The sequence below is a fragment of the Lonchura striata genome, chromosome 32, assembly GCF_050655825.1.
Source record: "Lonchura striata isolate lonStrDom1 chromosome 32, ASM5065582v1, whole genome shotgun sequence".
NCBI classification, from domain to species: Eukaryota; Metazoa; Chordata; class Aves; order Passeriformes; family Estrildidae; genus Lonchura; species Lonchura striata.
Genome location: NC_140734.1, coordinates 147,819 through 173,980, shown reverse-complemented (window position 1 = coordinate 173,980; position 26,162 = coordinate 147,819).

Sequence of the window (26,162 nt, the reverse complement as noted above, 5' to 3'; positions counted from 1 at the left end):
CAGCCCTGGTACTCTTTCCAAAAACAAGGGTGAGGTCCTGGGCTGCCTAAAGCAGCTAGAAATTTTGCTTGGATGTCAAAGAACATATGAAAAAAGATGTGCCCTTATAGGAATTTTGTTTGTTCCTGTTATGATTGTAGGGTAAGATTCTTTCTGGGTCTCCGGTTGGACTAGGATAGTGCAATGGAAAAAGCAAAGAAGAATTATGGTGACATTTTTTTTTTCTTAAAAGACCTTGCTCTGTTAATGTGTAGGAGTGCAAAATGTGTAGGAGGTATTGGTAAACCCGAGGCAGTTTGTGCATGCATTAACAAGAAAATAAATTCAGGTCTGAGATCTGCACAGTGTTGTAGAGAGATTGTGGGACTGCCAGAGACACGTGTATGGTTTTACAACTCTTGTGATGCAATGGTATGTCTCTGGGAGTTATCCCAGCATAAGTTTTGGTAAGCGTAGTTGTTGGAGATGCTAAGTTTGCTATCTGTGAAACTAACCTGGGTAACAAAGACACGTGTTTTCTTGGATTCTTTGTTAGCCACTACTGAGCTCTTGTGTATAAAAGCTCTAAGTGTCAGAATCTGAGGTATTGATGATTCCGAGATTGTAGAATGTCTCTGTCTTTCTGCGCCGTTGCAAAAGAAGAAGTCATAATTCATCTGTGCTCTTTCCAAGGTTGTTTATTCTTGCTTATCTCTAACATGTTCTGCTGCCCTGCCGCAGGTCTGTCCTGCAGGGCAGCGTGTGGACTCTGCCCTCAGTGGGATGTTACAAACATTATATACCAGAAACTACCTGCGCTATATTTACAATAACGTGCCAATATCTGTCACCTACATTGAACAGTGTGTCCCCAGCCTAAACCAATAGAAAAATGCCAACACTACAGTGAAACATGGAGGGCATGAAGAAGAAGAAAAAGGACAAGACACACCCAATTTCCTCCATCTTGTCCCCTTTGACCCCTAATCTAGAATCCTAAAATTTTACTTTTGCACCCATGCCACACTTAATTATTACTTATATCAAACACTCAGAGCTTGTAATTCATCCTGTAAGATTGAAAACTCTTTTCCATGGACAGAGATCACAGACAGTGTCTCTGGGGGCTCTGTACAGAGGGATTCCTGACCCCCTGCCAGGGTCCCAGACCTTCCAGGGCAGCCAGAGGGAAGCTCTGCATTCCCACACATAGAAGTCTAGATGGGTTGTCTGGAGTTGTTATAAATTACAAAAAAAAACCATCTTAGCCTATTCTATAAACTTGTTTTGAAAGCAAAATGAAATTAGAAGCAGATAGGTTGACTTGTATAAAACAGATAGGTTAAATCAATTGTGATAGTGAATACTGAGAGCTATTTTGTCATGCAACGATTACAACAATGAGAAAAACAGGAGGAAATATTTGTAGCTGAAGTCACTAAAATGTACCATAAGTAATGTTCCTGGAATGTGTTTGTCAGATTTCATGTTGTTTTTCTGAGGGTCACTGAACAGAGACAGAGGAAAACTGACTGGGGAGAGCTCTTATCATCACAGATGTCATCCTAGAGTGTCTCAGAGGGATCCATCATTACACTAACACTCTTATAATAGAAGCCTGCTCTGGTGCTAAACCTGGATTTTGGCTGCTTTTACTAGGTGAGAAAAACTCCCTGGAGGCCTCATTTTCTGAGTCACAGCTTTGGAACACTATCTGAATAGCTCTGGGGATGACAATGTTAAAGGTGCAGCAAGTAAGGTCTCGAGAAATTCTTTTTCAGAATCTGGACAGCTTCAAGGCTCCCTCTTGCAATTTGAAAACTCAGTCTTGCAGGATTCATTCTTTTTAGACTTCAAATGTATGTAGAAGTTTAAGAATGTAGACAGAGCCAAAGATCTCTGAGTCTGCAGTCAAGATAATTTTCATTTGATACTGTCAAAATATAGTGTTTAGATTCTCAGATTTTTTATGTTTTCTCTTGCAAAACCAACTTCAGATTTCCTGTCCTTCCTTCTGAGGGGTATTGTTTCCTTTTTCCTGTCCACTCCATCACTCTTCAATTTCCATCCTAAAGGAAACCATGACTGTGGAGAGCTCCACAGTTCAGCAACATGGAATCCCAGAATAATAGAATGTTATGTGTTGGAAGGGACCTTAAAGATCATCCAGTCCCAACCCTCAACATGGGAGGAGTGGAATCATCACAAGAGGACCAGTAAACTGATGCAGAAATGCTCTGAAAGAATCTGGATTCTTTGGAGATACTATTTTAGCCGCAAAAAGCCTTCTCTGTAATGGGAGAAGAAGTAAGCTGGGCAATGACCAGTTTAAATGCTTTTGGGTTTCTCTTACACATGACAAAATTTCTTTGTATTCTGCTCTGTCATGGATAAAACTACCATGATCTTCATACCAAGATTACATCTGGAGGATTGTGTAAATCTTCTGGTTGCTCTGTGTTTCAATAGCCAAATGCTTACAACAGATTTTTTTTTTTTTTTTTTTAATTTCTGTTATTTTCTGTGTAATTTATGAGGGAACCAAAAGAGTTACAAAATTTCAGGAGGGGATTGGATGGAGTATTTACCTAAAGTAGTATGAACGTGTATGTTGTGTGAAAAACTGAGATGATGTGAAATACAGACTGAGCAAACTGGGCCTGAAACTGTTTACAAACAGCTGCATTCTCAGCTTTGAAGTTATCAGTTCTCAAAGTGATCTAGATATGAGATGCACAGTGGGGGAAACTAATTTATTTTCTCCTCTGTAATGGGGGTGATCTGAATTTATTTCACATTTATTCTGCACACAGTACTGGTAGAAAAACATAAGCCCATTGGATGCTGTATCTGAATCCACCGCCCATTTCTGAGTATCTTTTGAGTGTTCAAAGCTGCAATCTGACTACTCATCCAACTTTTGCAAGCAGGCCAGTCTCTCCAGTGGGCCACTCTGTGATCAAACCCAAAATCGTGACTCCATCTTTTCCTGTTTTGAGGACATTTCCCTGTTAATATATGAATTTTACTTCATGAGCTTGCCATGTCTGTCTACTGCTGATAGCAGACACCTTTCCATTTTCCAGGAGCTTTATCTGTGCTCAGAGGGAGCAGCCAGACTGAGAACGAATTTCCCAGAAGGGCCTGCATCAGCACGAATTCAAAACCCAGGAAAATTGTCCTGGAACACCTTCCATAGAGCATGCCAGCTGTGAATTGATGGGTTAGGCAGCTGCAGCCACCATCCTCTAGCAGCCCGTAGGCTGTGCACACAAGTCCGGTGCTCTGCGGCTTCGTTCTTCGTCCTCGTACACGACACCGCTCTCTCCGGCTCCCGGAGCAAGAGAAACGGCTGCTTCGCGCACACAAGAGCGGAGCTTCGGGCGAAAGACGCCGGGGAGCGGCACTTCCGCCGGAACAGCAGCGGAGAGCCGTAGTTTGCGTCTGCACTAGACTGCATGATAGCGAAAAGCTTTGGCAGTGTGTCTCGCAGGGAGATAGCTTAGGAGCGCAGCGCACTTATGCCGCCCTTGTCCAGAAACACGGATTTGCTGCACACTCCAAAAACAGTGCTCTTTCCTGGGCAATATGTAAGCTGCTTTCTGACAGCCGTGATCTTTCGGCTACTCTTGCCCAGCTCGTCGTTTTAACGTGCACATGCCGTCCTGGCATTCAGTGCACAGTGAAAGCAATCGCAAAAGTCCAGCAGCTGCTGACTCCCAAACGAATTTCCCAAGAGGGGCTTCATCAGGACGAAGACAAAACCCAGGAAAGTTGTCCCGGAACACCTTCAATAAAGCATGCCAGGAGTGCATTGAAAAGGCAGGGAGCTTTAGCCACTGTCATCTAGCAGTCCAAAGGCTGTGCACACAATTTCGTCTCCCTGCGGCTTCGTTCTTCGCCCTCGTACAAGCTACCGCTCTGTCCGGCTCCCGGAGCAGGAGAAGCGGCTGCTTCGCGCACACAAGAGCGGAGCGGCAGCCGTACGCTCCGAAGCGCTGCTTCAGCCGAAAGACGCCGGCGACCGGCGCTTGGCTTCGGACAGCTCCGGAGAGCCGTAGTGTGCGTCTGCACTAGACTGCATGATAGCGAAAAGCTTTGGCAGTGTGTCTCGCAGAGAGATAGCTTAGGAGCGCAGCGCACTTATGCCTCCCTTGTCCAGAAACACGATTTTACTGCACACTCCAAAAACACTGCTCTTTCCAGGGCAATATATAAGCTGCTTTCTGACGGCCGTGATCTTTCGATGACTCTTGCCCAGCTCGTTGTTTTAACGTGCACAGGCCGTCCTGGCATTCAGTGCACAGTGAAAGCAATCGCAAAAGTCCAGCAGCTGCTGACTCCCAAACACAAGGCGCTGGCTATGTTCTTGCTTCTCGACAACTCAACGCAGCCCTTCATTTCTGCAATTGCCATCGAGGTCTCTGCACTCGGAGCCTCAGAGGACGAGCACGAGTTTCCCACGAGGGGCTGCATCAGGACGAATTCAAAACTCCGGAAAATTGTCCTGGAACACCTTCCATAAGGATGCTAGAATGGAATTGAAGGGGCAGGCGAGCGGCCACCACGGTCCTCTAGCAGTCCTTAGGGTGCGCGCAGAAGCCCGGTGCTCTGCGGCTTCGTTCTTCGCCCTCGTACAAGCTAGCGCTCTGTCCGGCTCCCGGAGCAGGAGAAGCGGCTGCTTCGCGCACACAAGAGCGGAGCGGCAGCCGTACGCTCCGAAGCGCTGCTTCAGCCGAAAGACGCCGGCCACCGGCGCTTGGCTTCGGACAGCTCCGGAGAGCCGTAGTGTGCGTCTGCACTAGACTGCATGATAGCGAAAAGCTTTGGCAGTGTGTCTCGCAGGGAGATAGCTTAGGAGCGCAGCGCACTTATGCCTCCCTTGTCCAGAAACACGATTTTACTGCACACTCCAAAAACAATGCTCTTTCCAGGGCAATATATAAGCTGCTTTCTGACGGCCGTGATCTTTCGATGACTCTTGCCCAGCTCGTTGTTTTAACGTGCACAGGCCGTCCTGGCATTCAGTGCACAGTGAAAGCAATCGCAAAAGTCCAGCAGCTGCTGACTCCCAAACACAAGGCGCTGGCTATGTTCTTGCTTCTCGACAACTCAACGCAGCCCTTCATTTCTGCAATTGCCATCGAGGTCTCTGCACTCGGAGCCTCAGAGGACGAGCACGAGCTTCCCAGGAAGGGCTGCATCAGGACGAATTCAAAACTCCGGAAAATTGTCCTGGAACACCTTCCATAAGGATGCTAGAATGGAATTGAAGGGGCAGGCGAGCGGCCACCACGGTCCTCTAGCAGTCCTTAGGGTGCGCGCAGAAGCCCGGTGCTCTGCGGCTTCGTTCTTCGCCCTCGTACAAGCTAGCGCTCTGTCCGGCTCCCGGAGCACGAGAAGCGGCTGCTTCGCGCACACAAGAGCGGAGCGGCAGCCGTACGCTCCGAAGCGCTGCTTCAGCCGAAAGACGCCGGCCACCGGCGCTTGGCTTCGGACAGCTCCGGAGAGCCGTAGTGTGCGTCTGCACTAGACTGCATGATAGCGAAAAGCTTTGGCAGTGTGTCTCGCAGGGAGATAGCTTAGGAGCGCAGCGCACTTATGCCTCCCTTGTCCAGAAACACGATTTTACTGCACACTCCAAAAACACTGCTCTTTCCAGGGCAATATATAAGCTGCTTTCTGACGGCCGTGATCTTTCGATTACTCTTGCCCAGCTCGTTGTTTTAACGTGCACATGCCGTCCTGGCATTCAGTGCACAGTGAAAGCAATCGCAAAAGTCCAGCAGCTGCTGACTCCCAAACACAAGGCGCTGGCTATGTTCTTGCTTCTCGACAACTCAACGCAGCCCTTCATTTCTGCAATTGCCATCGAGGTCTCTGCACTCGGAGCCTCAGAGGACGAGCACGAGCTTCCCAGGAAGGGCTGCATCAGGACGAATTCAAAACTCCGGAAAATTGTCCTGGAACACCTTCCATAAGGATGCTAGAATGGAATTGAAGGGGCAGGCGAGCGGCCACCACGGTCCTCTAGCAGTCCTTAGGGTGCGCGCAGAAGCCCGGTGCTCTGCGGCTTCGTTCTTCGCCCTCGTACAAGCTAGCGCTCTGTCCGGCTCCCGGAGCAGGAGAAGCGGCTGCTTCGCGCACACAAGAGCGGAGCGGCAGCCGTACGCTCCGAAGCGCTGCTTCAGCCGAAAGACGCCGGCCACCGGCGCTTGGCTTCGGACAGCTCCGGAGAGCCGTAGTGTGCGTCTGCACTAGACTGCATGATAGCGAAAAGCTTTGGCAGTGTGTCTCGCAGGGAGATAGCTTAGGAGCGCAGCGCACTTATGCCTCCCTTGTCCAGAAACACGATTTTACTGCACACTCCAAAAACACTGCCCTTTCCAGGGCAAGATGCCAGATGCTCTCTGATGCCCGTGCTCTCTTCCTCCTCTTGCCCAGCTTGTTTTTTTAGCGTGCACATGTCTCGGCATTCAGTGCACAGAGAAGGCAATCGCAAAAGTCCAGGTGCTGTTGACTCCCAGACACTAGGCGCTGGCTATGTTCTTGCTTCTCGACAACTCAACGCAGCCCTTCTTTTCTGCAGCTTCCATCGATGTTTCTGCATCTCGGAGCCTCAGGGGACGAGCATGAATTTCCCAGGAGGGGCTGTATCAGGACGAACCAATAAGCAATGAAAGTTGTCCTGGAACAGCTCCATAGAGCATGCCAGCTGTGAATTGATGGGTTAGGGAGCTGCAGCCACCTTCCTCTAGCAGCCCGTAGGCTGTGCACACAAGTCCGGTGGTCTGCGGCTTCGTTCTTCGCCCTCGTACAAGCTAGCGCTCTGTCCGGCTCCCGGAGCAGGAGAAGCGGCTGCTTCGCGCACACTACACCGGAGCTAGCAAACAGAATTAGGGCCTTAGATGTTGGAATCCAGGTCCCAAATTCCCGTTCTCCATTATCCCATATCCTTTGGCACTGGTGTTGATTTTGTTTGAGTGCCACAGTGTGCTGGTGCCCTTCTGTCATGAGAAAATACTTCTGGTTTCAAATGCTGTAACACGTTTTCTCAAGCTACTCTTTCTCTCTCATTCTTTTGTATTTGTTGTTTAGATCTTCTTTGTAGGCTCTCAGCAGCCCTGGTACTCTTTCCAAAAACAAGGGTGAGGTCCTGGGCTGCCTAAAGCAGCTAGAAATTTTGCTTGGATGTCAAAGAACATATGAAAAAAGATGTGCCCTTATAGGAATTTTGTTTGTTCCTGTTATGATTGTAGGGTAAGATTCTTTCTGGGTCTCCGGTTGGACTAGGATAGTGCAATGGAAAAAGCAAAGAAGAATTATGGTGACATTTTTTTTTTCTTAAAAGACCTTGCTCTGTTAATGTGTAGGAGTGCAAAATGTGTAGGAGGTATTGGTAAACCCGAGGCAGTTTGTGCATGCATTAACAAGAAAATAAATTCAGGTCTGAGATCTGCACAGTGTTGTAGAGAGATTGTGGGACTGCCAGAGACACGTGTATGGTTTTACAACTCTTGTGATGCAATGGTATGTCTCTGGGAGTTATCCCAGCATAAGTTTTGGTAAGCGTAGTTGTTGGAGATGCTAAGTTTGCTATCTGTGAAACTAACCTGGGTAACAAAGACACGTGTTTTCTTGGATTCTTTGTTAGCCACTACTGAGCTCTTGTGTATAAAAGCTCTAAGTGTCAGAATCTGAGGTATTGATGATTCCGAGATTGTAGAATGTCTCTGTCTTTCTGCGCCGTTGCAAAAGAAGAAGTCATAATTCATCTGTGCTCTTTCCAAGGTTGTTTATTCTTGCTTATCTCTAACATGTTCTGCTGCCCTGCCGCAGGTCTGTCCTGCAGGGCAGCGTGTGGACTCTGCCCTCAGTGGGATGTTACAAACATTATATACCAGAAACTACCTGCGCTATATTTACAATAACGTGCCAATATCTGTCACCTACATTGAACAGTGTGTCCCCAGCCTAAACCAATAGAAAAATGCCAACACTACAGTGAAACATGGAGGGCATGAAGAAGAAGAAAAAGGACAAGACACACCCAATTTCCTCCATCTTGTCCCCTTTGACCCCTAATCTAGAATCCTAAAATTTTACTTTTGCACCCATGCCACACTTAATTATTACTTATATCAAACACTCAGAGCTTGTAATTCATCCTGTAAGATTGAAAACTCTTTTCCATGGACAGAGATCACAGACAGTGTCTCTGGGGGCTCTGTACAGAGGGATTCCTGACCCCCTGCCAGGGTCCCAGACCTTCCAGGGCAGCCAGAGGGAAGCTCTGCATTCCCACACATAGAAGTCTAGATGGGTTGTCTGGAGTTGTTATAAATTACAAAAAAAAACCATCTTAGCCTATTCTATAAACTTGTTTTGAAAGCAAAATGAAATTAGAAGCAGATAGGTTGACTTGTATAAAACAGATAGGTTAAATCAATTGTGATAGTGAATACTGAGAGCTATTTTGTCATGCAACGATTACAACAATGAGAAAAACAGGAGGAAATATTTGTAGCTGAAGTCACTAAAATGTACCATAAGTAATGTTCCTGGAATGTGTTTGTCAGATTTCATGTTGTTTTTCTGAGGGTCACTGAACAGAGACAGAGGAAAACTGACTGGGGAGAGCTCTTATCATCACAGATGTCATCCTAGAGTGTCTCAGAGGGATCCATCATTACACTAACACTCTTATAATAGAAGCCTGCTCTGGTGCTAAACCTGGATTTTGGCTGCTTTTACTAGGTGAGAAAAACTCCCTGGAGGCCTCATTTTCTGAGTCACAGCTTTGGAACACTATCTGAATAGCTCTGGGGATGACAATGTTAAAGGTGCAGCAAGTAAGGTCTCGAGAAATTCTTTTTCAGAATCTGGACAGCTTCAAGGCTCCCTCTTGCAATTTGAAAACTCAGTCTTGCAGGATTCATTCTTTTTAGACTTCAAATGTATGTAGAAGTTTAAGAATGTAGACAGAGCCAAAGATCTCTGAGTCTGCAGTCAAGATAATTTTCATTTGATACTGTCAAAATATAGTGTTTAGATTCTCAGATTTTTTATGTTTTCTCTTGCAAAACCAACTTCAGATTTCCTGTCCTTCCTTCTGAGGGGTATTGTTTCCTTTTTCCTGTCCACTCCATCACTCTTCAATTTCCATCCTAAAGGAAACCATGACTGTGGAGAGCTCCACAGTTCAGCAACATGGAATCCCAGAATAATAGAATGTTATGTGTTGGAAGGGACCTTAAAGATCATCCAGTCCCAACCCTCAACATGGGAGGAGTGGAATCATCACAAGAGGACCAGTAAACTGATGCAGAAATGCTCTGAAAGAATCTGGATTCTTTGGAGATACTATTTTAGCCGCAAAAAGCCTTCTCTGTAATGGGAGAAGAAGTAAGCTGGGCAATGACCAGTTTAAATGCTTTTGGGTTTCTCTTACACATGACAAAATTTCTTTGTATTCTGCTCTGTCATGGATAAAACTACCATGATCTTCATACCAAGATTACATCTGGAGGATTGTGTAAATCTTCTGGTTGCTCTGTGTTTCAATAGCCAAATGCTTACAACAGATTTTTTTTTTTTTTTTTTTAATTTCTGTTATTTTCTGTGTAATTTATGAGGGAACCAAAAGAGTTACAAAATTTCAGGAGGGGATTGGATGGAGTATTTACCTAAAGTAGTATGAACGTGTATGTTGTGTGAAAAACTGAGATGATGTGAAATACAGACTGAGCAAACTGGGCCTGAAACTGTTTACAAACAGCTGCATTCTCAGCTTTGAAGTTATCAGTTCTCAAAGTGATCTAGATATGAGATGCACAGTGGGGGAAACTAATTTATTTTCTCCTCTGTAATGGGGGTGATCTGAATTTATTTCACATTTATTCTGCACACAGTACTGGTAGAAAAACATAAGCCCATTGGATGCTGTATCTGAATCCACCGCCCATTTCTGAGTATCTTTTGAGTGTTCAAAGCTGCAATCTGACTACTCATCCAACTTTTGCAAGCAGGCCAGTCTCTCCAGTAGGCCACTCTGTGATCAAACCCAAAATCGTGACTCCATCTTTTCCTGTTTTGAGGACATTTCCCTGTTAATATATGAATTTTACTTCATGAGCTTGCCATGTCTGTCTACTGCTGATAGCAGACACCTTTCCATTTTCCAGGAGCTTTATCTGTGCTCAGAGGGAGCAGCCAGACTGAGAACGAATTTCCCAGAAGGGCCTGCATCAGCACGAATTCAAAACCCAGGAAAATTGTCCTGGAACACCTTCCATAGAGCATGCCAGCTGTGAATTGATGGGTTAGGCAGCTGCAGCCACCATCCTCTAGCAGCCCGTAGGCTGTGCACACAAGTCCGGTGCTCTGCGGCTTCGTTCTTCGTCCTCGTACACGACACCGCTCTCTCCGGCTCCCGGAGCAAGAGAAACGGCTGCTTCGCGCACACAAGAGCGGAGCTTCGGGCGAAAGACGCCGGGGAGCGGCACTTCCGCCGGAACAGCAGCGGAGAGCCGTAGTTTGCGTCTGCACTAGACTGCATGATAGCGAAAAGCTTTGGCAGTGTGTCTCGCAGGGAGATAGCTTAGGAGCGCAGCGCACTTATGCCGCCCTTGTCCAGAAACACGGATTTGCTGCACACTCCAAAAACAGTGCTCTTTCCTGGGCAATATGTAAGCTGCTTTCTGACAGCCGTGATCTTTCGGCTACTCTTGCCCAGCTCGTCGTTTTAACGTGCACATGCCGTCCTGGCATTCAGTGCACAGTGAAAGCAATCGCAAAAGTCCAGCAGCTGCTGACTCCCAAACGAATTTCCCAAGAGGGGCTTCATCAGGACGAAGACAAAACCCAGGAAAGTTGTCCCGGAACACCTTCAATAAAGCATGCCAGGAGTGCATTGAAAAGGCAGGGAGCTTTAGCCACTGTCATCTAGCAGTCCAAAGGCTGTGCACACAATTTCGTCTCCCTGCGGCTTCGTTCTTCGCCCTCGTACAAGCTACCGCTCTGTCCGGCTCCCGGAGCAGGAGAAGCGGCTGCTTCGCGCACACAAGAGCGGAGCGGCAGCCGTACGCTCCGAAGCGCTGCTTCAGCCGAAAGACGCCGGCCACCGGCGCTTGGCTTCGGACAGCTCCGGAGAGCCGTAGTGTGCGTCTGCACTAGACTGCATGATAGCGAAAAGCTTTGGCAGTGTGTCTCGCAGGGAGATAGCTTAGGAGCGCAGCGCACTTATGCCTCCCTTGTCCAGAAACACGATTTTACTGCACACTCCAAAAACACTGCTCTTTCCAGGGCAATATATAAGCTGCTTTCTGACGGCCGTTATCTTTCGGCTACTCTTGCCCAGCTCGTTGTTTTAACGTGCACAGGCCGTCCTGGCATTAAGAGCACAGTGAAAGCAATCGCAAAAGTCCAACAGCTGCTGACTCCCAAACACAAGGCGCTGGCTATGTTCTTGCTTCTCGACAACTCAACGCAGCCCTTCATTTCTGCAATTGCCATCGAGGTCTCTGCACTCGGAGCCTCAGAGGACGAGCACGAGTTTCCCACGAGGGGCTGCATCAGGACGAATTCAAAACTCCGGAAAATTGTCCTGGAACACCTTCCATAAGGATGCTAGAATGGAATTGAAGGGGCAGGCGAGCGGCCACCACGGTCCTCTAGCAGTCCTTAGGGTGCGCGCAGAAGCCCGGTGCTCTGCGGCTTCGTTCTTCGCCCTCGTACAAGCTAGCGCTCTGTCCGGCTCCCGGAGCAGGAGAAGCGGCTGCTTCGCGCACACAAGAGCGGAGCGGCAGCCGTACGCTCCGAAGCGCTGCTTCAGCCGAAAGACGCCGGCCACCGGCGCTTGGCTTCGGACAGCTCCGGAGAGCCGTAGTGTGCGTCTGCACTAGACTGCATGATAGCGAAAAGCTTTGGCAGTGTGTCTCGCAGGGAGATAGCTTAGGAGCGCAGCGCACTTATGCCTCCCTTGTCCAGAAACACGATTTTACTGCACACTCCAAAAACACTGCCCTTTCCAGGGCAAGATGCCAGATGCTCTCTGATGCCCGTGCTCTCTTCCTCCTCTTGCCCAGCTTGTTTTTTTAGCGTGCACATGTCTCGGCATTCAGTGCACAGAGAAGGCAATCGCAAAAGTCCAGGTGCTGTTGACTCCCAGACACTAGGCGCTGGCTATGTTCTTGCTTCTCGACAACTCAACGCAGCCCTTCTTTTCTGCAGCTTCCATCGATGTTTCTGCATCTCGGAGCCTCAGGGGACGAGCATGAATTTCCCAGGAGGGGCTGTATCAGGACGAACCAATAAGCAATGAAAGTTGTCCTGGAACAGCTCCATAGAGCATGCCAGCTGTGAATTGATGGGTTAGGGAGCTGCAGCCACCTTCCTCTAGCAGCCCGTAGGCTGTGCACACAAGTCCGGTGGTCTGCGGCTTCGTTCTTCGCCCTCGTACAAGCTAGCGCTCTGTCCGGCTCCCGGAGCAGGAGAAGCGGCTGCTTCGCGCACACTACACCGGAGCTAGCAAACAGAATTAGGGCCTTAGATGTTGGAATCCAGGTCCCAAATTCCCGTTCTCCATTATCCCATATCCTTTGGCACTGGTGTTGATTTTGTTTGAGTGCCACAGTGTGCTGGTGCCCTTCTGTCATGAGAAAATACTTCTGGTTTCAAATGCTGTAACACGTTTTCTCAAGCTACTCTTTCTCTCTCATTCTTTTGTATTTGTTGTTTAGATCTTCTTTGTAGGCTCTCAGCAGCCCTGGTACTCTTTCCAAAAACAAGGGTGAGGTCCTGGGCTGCCTAAAGCAGCTAGAAATTTTGCTTGGATGTCAAAGAACATATGAAAAAAGATGTGCCCTTATAGGAATTTTGTTTGTTCCTGTTATGATTGTAGGGTAAGATTCTTTCTGGGTCTCCGGTTGGACTAGGATAGTGCAATGGAAAAAGCAAAGAAGAATTATGGTGACATTTTTTTTTTCTTAAAAGACCTTGCTCTGTTAATGTGTAGGAGTGCAAAATGTGTAGGAGGTATTGGTAAACCCGAGGCAGTTTGTGCATGCATTAATAAGAAAATAAATTCAGGTCTGAGATCTGCACAGTGTTGTAGAGAGATTGTGGGACTGCCAGAGACACGTGTATGGTTTTACAACTCTTGTGATGCAATGGTATGTCTCTGGGAGTTATCCCAGCATAAGTTTTGGTAAGCGTAGTTGTTGGAGATGCTAAGTTTGCTATCTGTGAAACTAACCTGGGTAACAAAGACACGTGTTTTCTTGGATTCTTTGTTAGCCACTACTGAGCTCTTGTGTATAAAAGCTCTAAGTGTCAGAATCTGAGGTATTGATGATTCCGAGATTGTAGAATGTCTCTGTCTTTCTGCGCCGTTGCAAAAGAAGAAGTCATAATTCATCTGTGCTCTTTCCAAGGTTGTTTATTCTTGCTTATCTCTAACATGTTCTGCTGCCCTGCCGCAGGTCTGTCCTGCAGGGCAGCGTGTGGACTCTGCCCTCAGTGGGATGTTACAAACATTATATACCAGAAACTACCTGCGCTATATTTACAATAACGTGCCAATATCTGTCACCTACATTGAACAGTGTGTCCCCAGCCTAAACCAATAGAAAAATGCCAACACTACAGTGAAACATGGAGGGCATGAAGAAGAAGAAAAAGGACAAGACACACCCAATTTCCTCCATCTTGTCCCCTTTGACCCCTAATCTAGAATCCTAAAATTTTACTTTTGCACCCATGCCACACTTAATTATTACTTATATCAAACACTCAGAGCTTGTAATTCATCCTGTAAGATTGAAAACTCTTTTCCATGGACAGAGATCACAGACAGTGTCTCTGGGGGCTCTGTACAGAGGGATTCCTGACCCCCTGCCAGGGTCCCAGACCTTCCAGGGCAGCCAGAGGGAAGCTCTGCATTCCCACACATAGAAGTCTAGATGGGTTGTCTGGAGTTGTTATAAATTACAAAAAAAAACCATCTTAGCCTATTCTATAAACTTGTTTTGAAAGCAAAATGAAATTAGAAGCAGATAGGTTGACTTGTATAAAACAGATAGGTTAAATCAATTGTGATAGTGAATACTGAGAGCTATTTTGTCATGCAACGATTACAACAATGAGAAAAACAGGAGGAAATATTTGTAGCTGAAGTCACTAAAATGTACCATAAGTAATGTTCCTGGAATGTGTTTGTCAGATTTCATGTTGTTTTTCTGAGGGTCACTGAACAGAGACAGAGGAAAACTGACTGGGGAGAGCTCTTATCATCACAGATGTCATCCTAGAGTGTCTCAGAGGGATCCATCATTACACTAACACTCTTATAATAGAAGCCTGCTCTGGTGCTAAACCTGGATTTTGGCTGCTTTTACTAGGTGAGAAAAACTCCCTGGAGGCCTCATTTTCTGAGTCACAGCTTTGGAACACTATCTGAATAGCTCTGGGGATGACAATGTTAAAGGTGCAGCAAGTAAGGTCTCGAGAAATTCTTTTTCAGAATCTGGACAGCTTCAAGGCTCCCTCTTGCAATTTGAAAACTCAGTCTTGCAGGATTCATTCTTTTTAGACTTCAAATGTATGTAGAAGTTTAAGAATGTAGACAGAGCCAAAGATCTCTGAGTCTGCAGTCAAGATAATTTTCATTTGATACTGTCAAAATATAGTGTTTAGATTCTCAGATTTTTTATGTTTTCTCTTGCAAAACCAACTTCAGATTTCCTGTCCTTCCTTCTGAGGGGTATTGTTTCCTTTTTCCTGTCCACTCCATCACTCTTCAATTTCCATCCTAAAGGAAACCATGACTGTGGAGAGCTCCACAGTTCAGCAACATGGAATCCCAGAATAATAGAATGTTATGTGTTGGAAGGGACCTTAAAGATCATCCAGTCTCAACCCTCAACATGGGAGGAGTGGAATCATCACAAGAGGACCAGTAAACTGATGCAGAAATGCTCTGAAAGAATCTGGATTCTTTGGAGATACTATTTTAGCCGCAAAAAGCCTTCTCTGTAATGGGAGAAGAAGTAAGCTGGGCAATGACCAGTTTAAATGCTTTTGGGTTTCTCTTACACATGACAAAATTTCTTTGTATTCTGCTCTGTCATGGATAAAACTACCATGATCTTCATACCAAGATTACATCTGGAGGATTGTGTAAATCTTCTGGTTGCTCTGTGTTTCAATAGCCAAATGCTTACAACAGATTTTTTTTTTTTTTTTTTAATTTCTGTTATTTTCTGTGTAATTTATGAGGGAACCAAAAGAGTTACAAAATTTCAGGAGGGGATTGGATGGAGTATTTACCTAAAGTAGTATGAACGTGTATGTTGTGTGAAAAACTGAGATGATGTGAAATACAGACTGAGCAAACTGGGCCTGAAACTGTTTACAAACAGCTGCATTCTCAGCTTTGAAGTTATCAGTTCTCAAAGTGATCTAGATATGAGATGCACAGTGGGGGAAACTAATTTATTTTCTCCTCTGTAATGGGGGTGATCTGAATTTATTTCACATTTATTCTGCACACAGTACTGGTAGAAAAACATAAGCCCATTGGATGCTGTATCTGAATCCACCGCCCATTTCTGAGTATCTTTTGAGTGTTCAAAGCTGCAATCTGACTACTCATCCAACTTTTGCAAGCAGGCCAGTCTCTCCAGTGGGCCACTCTGTGATCAAACCCAAAATCGTGACTCCATCTTTTCCTGTTTTGAGGACATTTCCCTGTTAATATATGAATTTTACTTCATGAGCTTGCCATGTCTGTCTACTGCTGATAGCAGACACCTTTCCATTTTCCAGGAGCTTTATCTGTGCTCAGAGGGAGCAGCCAGACTGAGAACGAATTTCCCAGAAGGGCCTGCATCAGCACGAATTCAAAACCCAGGAAAATTGTCCTGGAACACCTTCCATAGAGCATGCCAGCTGTGAATTGATGGGTTAGGCAGCTGCAGCCACCATCCTCTAGCAGCCCGTAGGCTGTGCACACAAGTCCGGTGCTCTGCGGCTTCGTTCTTCGTCCTCGTACACGACACCGCTCTCTCCGGCTCCCGGAGCAAGAGAAACGGCTGCTTCGCGCACACAAGAGCGGAGCTTCGGGCGAAAGACGCCGGGGAGCGGCACTTCCGCCGGAACAGCAGCGGAGAGCCGTAGTTTGCGTCTGCACTAGACTGCATGATAGCGAAAAGCTTTGGCAGTGTGTCTCGCAGGGAGATAGCTTAGGAGCGCAGCGCACTTATGCCGCCCTTGTCCAGAAACACGGATTTGCTGCACACTCCAAAAACAGTGCTCTTTCCTGGGCAATATGTAAGCTGCTTTCTGACAGCCGTGATCTTTCGGCTACTCTTGCCCAGCTCGTCGTTTTAACGTGCACATGCCGTCCTGGCATTCAGTGCACAGTGAAAGCAATCGCAAAAGTCCAGCAGCTGCTGACTCCCAAACGAATTTCCCAAGAGGGGCTTCATCAGGACGAAGACAAAACCCAGGAAAGTTGTCCCGGAACACCTTCAATAAAGCATGCCAGGAGTGCATTGAAAAGGCAGGGAGCTTTAGCCACTGTCATCTAGCAGTCCAAAGGCTGTGCACACAATTTCGTCTCCCTGCGGCTTCGTTCTTCGCCCTCGTACAAGCTACCGCTCTGTCCGGCTCCCGGAGCAGGAGAAGCGGCTGCTTCGCGCACACAAGAGCGGAGCGGCAGCCGTACGCTCCGAAGCGCTGCTTCAGCCGAAAGACGCCGGCCACCGGCGCTTGGCTTCGGACAGCTCCGGAGAGCCGTAGTGTGCGTCTGCAACTAGACTGCATGATAGCGAAAAGCTTTGGCAGTGTGTCTCGCAGGGAGATAGCTTAGGAGCGCAGCGCACTTATGCCTCCCTTGTCCAGAAACACGATTTTACTGCACACTCCAAAAACAGTACTCTTCCCAGGGCAATATATAAGCTGCTTTCTGACGGCCGTGATCTTTCGATGACTCTTGCCCAGCTCGTTGTTTTAACGTGCACAGGCCGTCCTGGCATTAAGAGCACAGTGAAAGCAATCGCAAAAGTCCAGCAGCTGCTGACTCCCAAACACAAGGCGCTGGCTATGTTCTTGCTTCTCGACAACTCAACGCAGCCCTTCATTTCTGCAGTTGCCATCGAGGTCTCTGCATGTCGGAGCCTCAGAGGACGAGCACGAGTTTCCCACGAGGGGCTGCATCAGGACGAATTCAAAACTCCGGAAAATTGTCCTGGAACACCTTCCATAAGGATGCTAGAATGGAATTGAAGGGGCAGGCGAGCGGCCACCACGGTCCTCTAGCAGTCCTTAGGGTGCGCGCAGAAGCCCGGTGCTCTGCGGCTTCGTTCTTCGCCCTCGTACAAGCTAGCGCTCTGTCCGGCTCCCGGAGCAGGAGAAGCGGCTGCTTCGCGCACACAAGAGCGGAGCGGCAGCCGTACGCTCCGAAGCGCTGCTTCAGCCGAAAGACGCCGGCCACCGGCGCTTGGCTTCGGACAGCTCCGGAGAGCCGTAGTGTGCGTCTGCACTAGACTGCATGATAGCGAAAAGCTTTGGCAGTGTGTCTCGCAGGGAGATAGCTTAGGAGCGCAGCGCACTTATGCCTCCCTTGTCCAGAAACACGATTTTACTGCACACTCCAAAAACACTGCCCTTTCCAGGGCAAGATGCCAGATGCTCTCTGATGCCCGTGCTCTCTTCCTCCTCTTGCCCAGCTTGTTTTTTTAGCGTGCACATGTCTCGGCATTCAGTGCACAGAGAAGGCAATCGCAAAAGTCCAGGTGCTGTTGACTCCCAGACACTAGGCGCTGGCTATGTTCTTGCTTCTCGACAACTCAACGCAGCCCTTCTTTTCTGCAGCTTCCATCGATGTTTCTGCATCTCGGAGCCTCAGGGGACGAGCATGAATTTCCCAGGAGGGGCTGTATCAGGACGAACCAATAAGCAATGAAAGTTGTCCTGGAACAGCTCCATAGAGCATGCCAGCTGTGAATTGATGGGTTAGGGAGCTGCAGCCACCTTCCTCTAGCAGCCCGTAGGCTGTGCACACAAGTCCGGTGGTCTGCGGCTTCGTTCTTCGCCCTCGTACAAGCTAGCGCTCTGTCCGGCTCCCGGAGCAGGAGAAGCGGCTGCTTCGCGCACACTACACCGGAGCTAGCAAACAGAATTAGGGCCTTAGATGTTGGAATCCAGGTCCCAAATTCCCGTTCTCCATTATCCCATATCCTTTGGCACTGGTGTTGATTTTGTTTGAGTGCCACAGTGTGCTGGTGCCCTTCTGTCATGAGAAAATACTTCTGGTTTCAAATGCTGTAACACGTTTTCTCAAGCTACTCTTTCTCTCTCATTCTTTTGTATTTGTTGTTTAGATCTTCTTTGTAGGCTCTCAGCAGCCCTGGTACTCTTTCCAAAAACAAGGGTGAGGTCCTGGGCTGCCTAAAGCAGCTAGAAATTTTGCTTGGATGTCAAAGAACATATGAAAAAAGATGTGCCCTTATAGGAATTTTGTTTGTTCCTGTTATGATTGTAGGGTAAGATTCTTTCTGGGTCTCCGGTTGGACTAGGATAGTGCAATGGAAAAAGCAAAGAAGAATTATGGTGACATTTTTTTTTTCTTAAAAGACCTTGCTCTGTTAATGTGTAGGAGTGCAAAATGTGTAGGAGGTATTGGTAAACCCGAGGCAGTTTGTGCATGCATTAATAAGAAAATAAATTCAGGTCTGAGATCTGCACAGTGTTGTAGAGAGATTGTGGGACTGCCAGAGACACGTGTATGGTTTTACAACTCTTGTGATGCAATGGTATGTCTCTGGGAGTTATCCCAGCATAAGTTTTGGTAAGCGTAGTTGTTGGAGATGCTAAGTTTGCTATCTGTGAAACTAACCTGGGTAACAAAGACACGTGTTTTCTTGGATTCTTTGTTAGCCACTACTGAGCTCTTGTGTATAAAAGCTCTAAGTGTCAGAATCTGAGGTATTGATGATTCCGAGATTGTAGAATGTCTCTGTCTTTCTGCGCCGTTGCAAAAGAAGAAGTCATAATTCATCTGTGCTCTTTCCAAGGTTGTTTATTCTTGCTTATCTCTAACATGTTCTGCTGCCCTGCCGCAGGTCTGTCCTGCAGGGCAGCGTGTGGATTCTGCCCTCAGTGGGATGTTACAAACATTATATACCAGAAACTACCTGCGCTATATTTACAATAACGTGCCAATATCTGTCACCTACATTGAACAGTGTGTCCCCAGCCTAAACCAATAGAAAAATGCCAACACTACAGTGAAACATGGAGGGCATGAAGAAGAAGAAAAAGGACAAGACACACCCAATTTCCTCCATCTTGTCCCCTTTGACCCCTAATCTAGAATCCTAAAATTTTACTTTTGCACCCATGCCACACTTAATTATTACTTATATCAAACACTCAGAGCTTGTAATTCATCCTGTAAGATTGAAAACTCTTTTCCATGGACAGAGATCACAGACAGTGTCTCTGGGGGCTCTGTACAGAGGGATTCCTGACCCCCTGCCAGGGTCCCAGACCTTCCAGGGCAGCCAGAGGGAAGCTCTGCATTCCCACACATAGAAGTCTAGATGGGTTGTCTGGAGTTGTTATAAATTACAAAAAAAAACCATCTTAGCCTATTCTATAAACTTGTTTTGAAAGCAAAATGAAATTAGAAGCAGATAGGTTGACTTGTATAAAACAGATAGGTTAAATCAATTGTGATAGTGAATACTGAGAGCTATTTTGTCATGCAACGATTACAACAATGAGAAAAACAGGAGGAAATATTTGTAGCTGAAGTCACTAAAATGTACCATAAGTAATGTTCCTGGAATGTGTTTGTCAGATTTCATGTTGTTTTTCTGAGGGTCACTGAACAGAGACAGAGGAAAACTGACTGGGGAGAGCTCTTATCATCACAGATGTCATCCTAGAGTGTCTCAGAGGGATCCATCATTACACTAACACTCTTATAATAGAAGCCTGCTCTGGTGCTAAACCTGGATTTTGGCTGCTTTTACTAGGTGAGAAAAACTCCCTGGAGGCCTCATTTTCTGAGTCACAGCTTTGGAACACTATCTGAATAGCTCTGGGGATGACAATGTTAAAGGTGCAGCAAGTAAGGTCTCGAGAAATTCTTTTTCAGAATCTGGACAGCTTCAAGGCTCCCTCTTGCAATTTGAAAACTCAGTCTTGCAGGATTCATTCTTTTTAGACTTCAAATGTATGTAGAAGTTTAAGAATGTAGACAGAGCCAAAGATCTCTGAGTCTGCAGTCAAGATAATTTTCATTTGATACTGTCAAAATATAGTGTTTAGATTCTCAGATTTTTTATGTTTTCTCTTGCAAAACCAACTTCAGATTTCCTGTCCTTCCTTCTGAGGGGTATTGTTTCCTTTTTCCTGTCCACTCCATCACTCTTCAATTTCCATCCTAAAGGAAACCATGACTGTGGAGAGCTCCACAGTTCAGCAACATGGAATCCCAGAATAATAGAATGTTATGTGTTGGAAGGGACCTTAAAGATCATCCAGTCTCAACCCTCAACATGGGAGGAGTGGAATCATCACAAGAGGACCAGTAAACTGATGCAGAAATGCTCTGAAAGAATCTGGATTCTTTGGAGATACTATTTTAGCCGCAAAAAGCCTTCTCTGTAATGGGAGAAGAAGTAAGCTGGGCAATGACCAGTTTAAATGCTTTTGGGTTTCTCTTACACATGACAAAATTTCTTTGTATTCTGCTCTGTCATGGATAAAACTACCATGATCTTCATACCAAGATTACATCTGGAGGATTGTGTAAATCTTCTGGTTGCTCTGTGTTTCAATAGCCAAATGCTTACAACAGATTTTTTTTTTTTTTTTTTTAATTTCTGTTATTTTCTGTGTAATTTATGAGGGAACCAAAAGAGTTACAAAATTTCAGGAGGGGATTGGATGGAGTATTTACCTAAAGTAGTATGAACGTGTATGTTGTGTGAAAAACTGAGATGATGTGAAATACAGACTGAGCAAACTGGGCCTGAAACTGTTTACAAACAGCTGCATTCTCAGCTTTGAAGTTATCAGTTCTCAAAGTGATCTAGATATGAGATGCACAGTGGGGGAAACTAATTTATTTTCTCCTCTGTAATGGGGGTGATCTGAATTTATTTCACATTTATTCTGCACACAGTACTGGTAGAAAAACATAAGCCCATTGGATGCTGTATCTGAATCCACCGCCCATTTCTGAGTATCTTTTGAGTGTTCAAAGCTGCAATCTGACTACTCATCCAACTTTTGCAAGCAGGCCAGTCTCTCCAGTGGGCCACTCTGTGATCAAACCCAAAATCGTGACTCCATCTTTTCCTGTTTTGAGGACATTTCCCTGTTAATATATGAATTTTACTTCATGAGCTTGCCATGTCTGTCTACTGCTGATAGCAGACACCTTTCCATTTTCCAGGAGCTTTATCTGTGCTCAGAGGGAGCAGCCAGACTGAGAACGAATTTCCCAGAAGGGCCTGCATCAGCACGAATTCAAAACCCAGGAAAATTGTCCTGGAACACCTTCCATAGAGCATGCCAGCTGTGAATTGATGGGTTAGGCAGCTGCAGCCACCATCCTCTAGCAGCCCGTAGGCTGTGCACACAAGTCCGGTGCTCTGCGGCTTCGTTCTTCGTCCTCGTACACGACACCGCTCTCTCCGGCTCCCGGAGCAAGAGAAACGGCTGCTTCGCGCACACAAGAGCGGAGCTTCGGGCGAAAGACGCCGGGGAGCGGCACTTCCGCCGGAACAGCAGCGGAGAGCCGTAGTTTGCGTCTGCACTAGACTGCATGATAGCGAAAAGCTTTGGCAGTGTGTCTCGCAGGGAGATAGCTTAGGAGCGCAGCGCACTTATGCCGCCCTTGTCCAGAAACACGGATTTGCTGCACACTCCAAAAACAGTGCTCTTTCCTGGGCAATATGTAAGCTGCTTTCTGACAGCCGTGATCTTTCGGCTACTCTTGCCCAGCTCGTCGTTTTAACGTGCACATGCCGTCCTGGCATTCAGTGCACAGTGAAAGCAATCGCAAAAGTCCAGCAGCTGCTGACTCCCAAACGAATTTCCCAAGAGGGGCTTCATCAGGACGAAGACAAAACCCAGGAAAGTTGTCCCGGAACACCTTCAATAAAGCATGCCAGGAGTGCATTGAAAAGGCAGGGAGCTTTAGCCACTGTCATCTAGCAGTCCAAAGGCTGTGCACACAATTTCGTCTCCCTGCGGCTTCGTTCTTCGCCCTCGTACAAGCTACCGCTCTGTCCGGCTCCCGGAGCAGGAGAAGCGGCTGCTTCGCGCACACAAGAGCGGAGCGGCAGCCGTACGCTCCGAAGCGCTGCTTCAGCCGAAAGACGCCGGCCACCGGCGCTTGGCTTCGGACAGCTCCGGAGAGCCGTAGTGTGCGTCTGCACTAGACTGCATGATAGCGAAAAGCTTTGGCAGTGTGTCTCGCAGGGAGATAGCTTAGGAGCGCAGCGCACTTATGCCTCCCTTGTCCAGAAACACGATTTTACTGCACACTCCAAAAACACTGCTCTTTCCAGGGCAATATATAAGCTGCTTTCTGACGGCCGTTATCTTTCGGCTACTCTTGCCCAGCTCGTTGTTTTAACGTGCACAGGCCGTCCTGGCATTAAGAGCACAGTGAAAGCAATCGCAAAAGTCCAACAGCTGCTGACTCCCAAACACAAGGCGCTGGCTATGTTCTTGCTTCTCGACAACTCAACGCAGCCCTTCATTTCTGCAATTGCCATCGAGGTCTCTGCACTCGGAGCCTCAGAGGACGAGCACGAGTTTCCCACGAGGGGCTGCATCAGGACGAATTCAAAACTCCGGAAAATTGTCCTGGAACACCTTCCATAAGGATGCTAGAATGGAATTGAAGGGGCAGGCGAGCGGCCACCACGGTCCTCTAGCAGTCCTTAGGGTGCGCGCAGAAGCCCGGTGCTCTGCGGCTTCGTTCTTCGCCCTCGTACAAGCTAGCGCTCTGTCCGGCTCCCGGAGCAGGAGAAGCGGCTGCTTCGCGCACACAAGAGCGGAGCGGCAGCCGTACGCTCCGAAGCGCTGCTTCAGCCGAAAGACGCCGGCCACCGGCGCTTGGCTTCGGACAGCTCCGGAGAGCCGTAGTGTGCGTCTGCACTAGACTGCATGATAGCGAAAAGCTTTGGCAGTGTGTCTCGCAGGGAGATAGCTTAGGAGCGCAGCGCACTTATGCCTCCCTTGTCCAGAAACACGATTTTACTGCACACTCCAAAAACACTGCCCTTTCCAGGGCAAGATGCCAGATGCTCTCTGATGCCCGTGCTCTCTTCCTCCTCTTGCCCAGCTTGTTTTTTTAGCGTGCACATGTCTCGGCATTCAGTGCACAGAGAAGGCAATCGCAAAAGTCCAGGTGCTGTTGACTCCCAGACACTAGGCGCTGGCTATGTTCTTGCTTCTCGACAACTCAACGCAGCCCTTCTTTTCTGCAGCTTCCATCGAGGTTTCTGCATCTCGGAGCCTCAGGGGACGAGCATGAATTTCCCAGGAGGGGCTGTATCAGGACGAACCAATAAGCAATGAAAGTTGTCCTGGAACAGCTCCATAGAGCATGCCAGCTGTGAATTGATGGGTTAGGGAGCTGCAGCCACCTTCCTCTAGCAGCCCGTAGGCTGTGCACACAAGCCCGGTGGTCTGCGGCTTCGTTCTTCGCCCTCGTACAAGCTAGCGCTCTGTCCGGCTCCCGGAGCAGGAGAAGCGGCTGCTTCGCGCACACTACACCGGAGCTAGCAAACAGAATTAGGGCCTTAGATGTTGGAATCCAGGTCCCAAATTCCCGTTCTCCATTATCCCATATCCTTTGGCACTGGTGTTGATTTTGTTTGAGTGCCACAGTGTGCTGGTGCCCTTCTGTCATGAGAAAATACTTCTGGTTTCAAATGCTGTAACACGTTTTCTCAAGCTACTCTTTCTCTCTCATTCTTTTGTATTTGTTGTTTAGATCTTCTTTGTAGGCTCTCAGCAGCCCTGGTACTCTTTCCAAAAACAAGGGTGAGGTCCTGGGCTGCCTAAAGCAGCTAGAAATTTTGCTTGGATGTCAAAGAACATATGAAAAAAGATGTGCCCTTATAGGAATTTTGTTTGTTCCTGTTATGATTGTAGGGTAAGATTCTTTCTGGGTCTCCGGTTGGACTAGGATAGTGCAATGGAAAAAGCAAAGAAGAATTATGGTGACATTTTTTTTTTCTTAAAAGACCTTGCTCTGTTAATGTGTAGGAGTGCAAAATGTGTAGGAGGTATTGGTAAACCCGAGGCAGTTTGTGCATGCATTAATAAGAAAATAAATTCAGGTCTGAGATCTGCACAGTGTTGTAGAGAGATTGTGGGACTGCCAGAGACACGTGTATGGTTTTACAACTCTTGTGATGCAATGGTATGTCTCTGGGAGTTATCCCAGCATAAGTTTTGGTAAGCGTAGTTGTTGGAGATGCTAAGTTTGCTATCTGTGAAACTAACCTGGGTAACAAAGACACGTGTTTTCTTGGATTCTTTGTTAGCCACTACTGAGCTCTTGTGTATAAAAGCTCTAAGTGTCAGAATCTGAGGTATTGATGATTCCGAGATTGTAGAATGTCTCTGTCTTTCTGCGCCGTTGCAAAAGAAGTCATAATTCATCTGTGCTCTTTCCAAGGTTGTTTATTCTTGCTTATCTCTAACATGTTCTGCTGCCCTGCCGCAGGTCTGTCCTGCAGGGCAGCGTGTGGACTCTGCCCTCAGTGGGATGTTACAAACATTATATACCAGAAACTACCTGCGCTATATTTACAATAACGTGCCAATATCTGTCACCTACATTGAACAGTGTGTCCCCAGCCTAAACCAATAGAAAAATGCCAACACTACAGTGAAACATGGAGGGCATGAAGAAGAAGAAAAAGGACAAGACACACCCAATTTCCTCCATCTTGTCCCCTTTGACCCCTAATCTAGAATCCTAAAATTTTACTTTTGCACCCATGCCACACTTAATTATTACTTATATCAAACACTCAGAGCTTGTAATTCATCCTGTAAGATTGAAAACTCTTTTCCATGGACAGAGATCACAGACAGTGTCTCTGGGGGCTCTGTACAGAGGGATTCCTGACCCCCTGCCAGGGTCCCAGACCTTCCAGGGCAGCCAGAGGGAAGCTCTGCATTCCCACACATAGAAGTCTAGATGGGTTGTCTGGAGTTGTTATAAATTACAAAAAAAAACCATCTTAGCCTATTCTATAAACTTGTTTTGAAAGCAAAATGAAATTAGAAGCAGATAGGTTGACTTGTATAAAACAGATAGGTTAAATCAATTGTGATAGTGAATACTGAGAGCTATTTTGTCATGCAACGATTACAACAATGAGAAAAACAGGAGGAAATATTTGTAGCTGAAGTCACTAAAATGTACCATAAGTAATGTTCCTGGAATGTGTTTGTCAGATTTCATGTTGTTTTTCTGAGGGTCACTGAACAGAGACAGAGGAAAACTGACTGGGGAGAGCTCTTATCATCACAGATGTCATCCTAGAGTGTCTCAGAGGGATCCATCATTACACTAACACTCTTATAATAGAAGCCTGCTCTGGTGCTAAACCTGGATTTTGGCTGCTTTTACTAGGTGAGAAAAACTCCCTGGAGGCCTCATTTTCTGAGTCACAGCTTTGGAACACTATCTGAATAGCTCTGGGGATGACAATGTTAAAGGTGCAGCAAGTAAGGTCTCGAGAAATTCTTTTTCAGAATCTGGACAGCTTCAAGGCTCCCTCTTGCAATTTGAAAACTCAGTCTTGCAGGATTCATTCTTTTTAGACTTCAAATGTATGTAGAAGTTTAAGAATGTAGACAGAGCCAAAGATCTCTGAGTCTGCAGTCAAGATAATTTTCATTTGATACTGTCAAAATATAGTGTTTAGATTCTCAGATTTTTTATGTTTTCTCTTGCAAAACCAACTTCAGATTTCCTGTCCTTCCTTCTGAGGGGTATTGTTTCCTTTTTCCTGTCCACTCCATCACTCTTCAATTTCCATCCTAAAGGAAACCATGACTGTGGAGAGCTCCACAGTTCAGCAACATGGAATCCCAGAATAATAGAATGTTATGTGTTGGAAGGGACCTTAAAG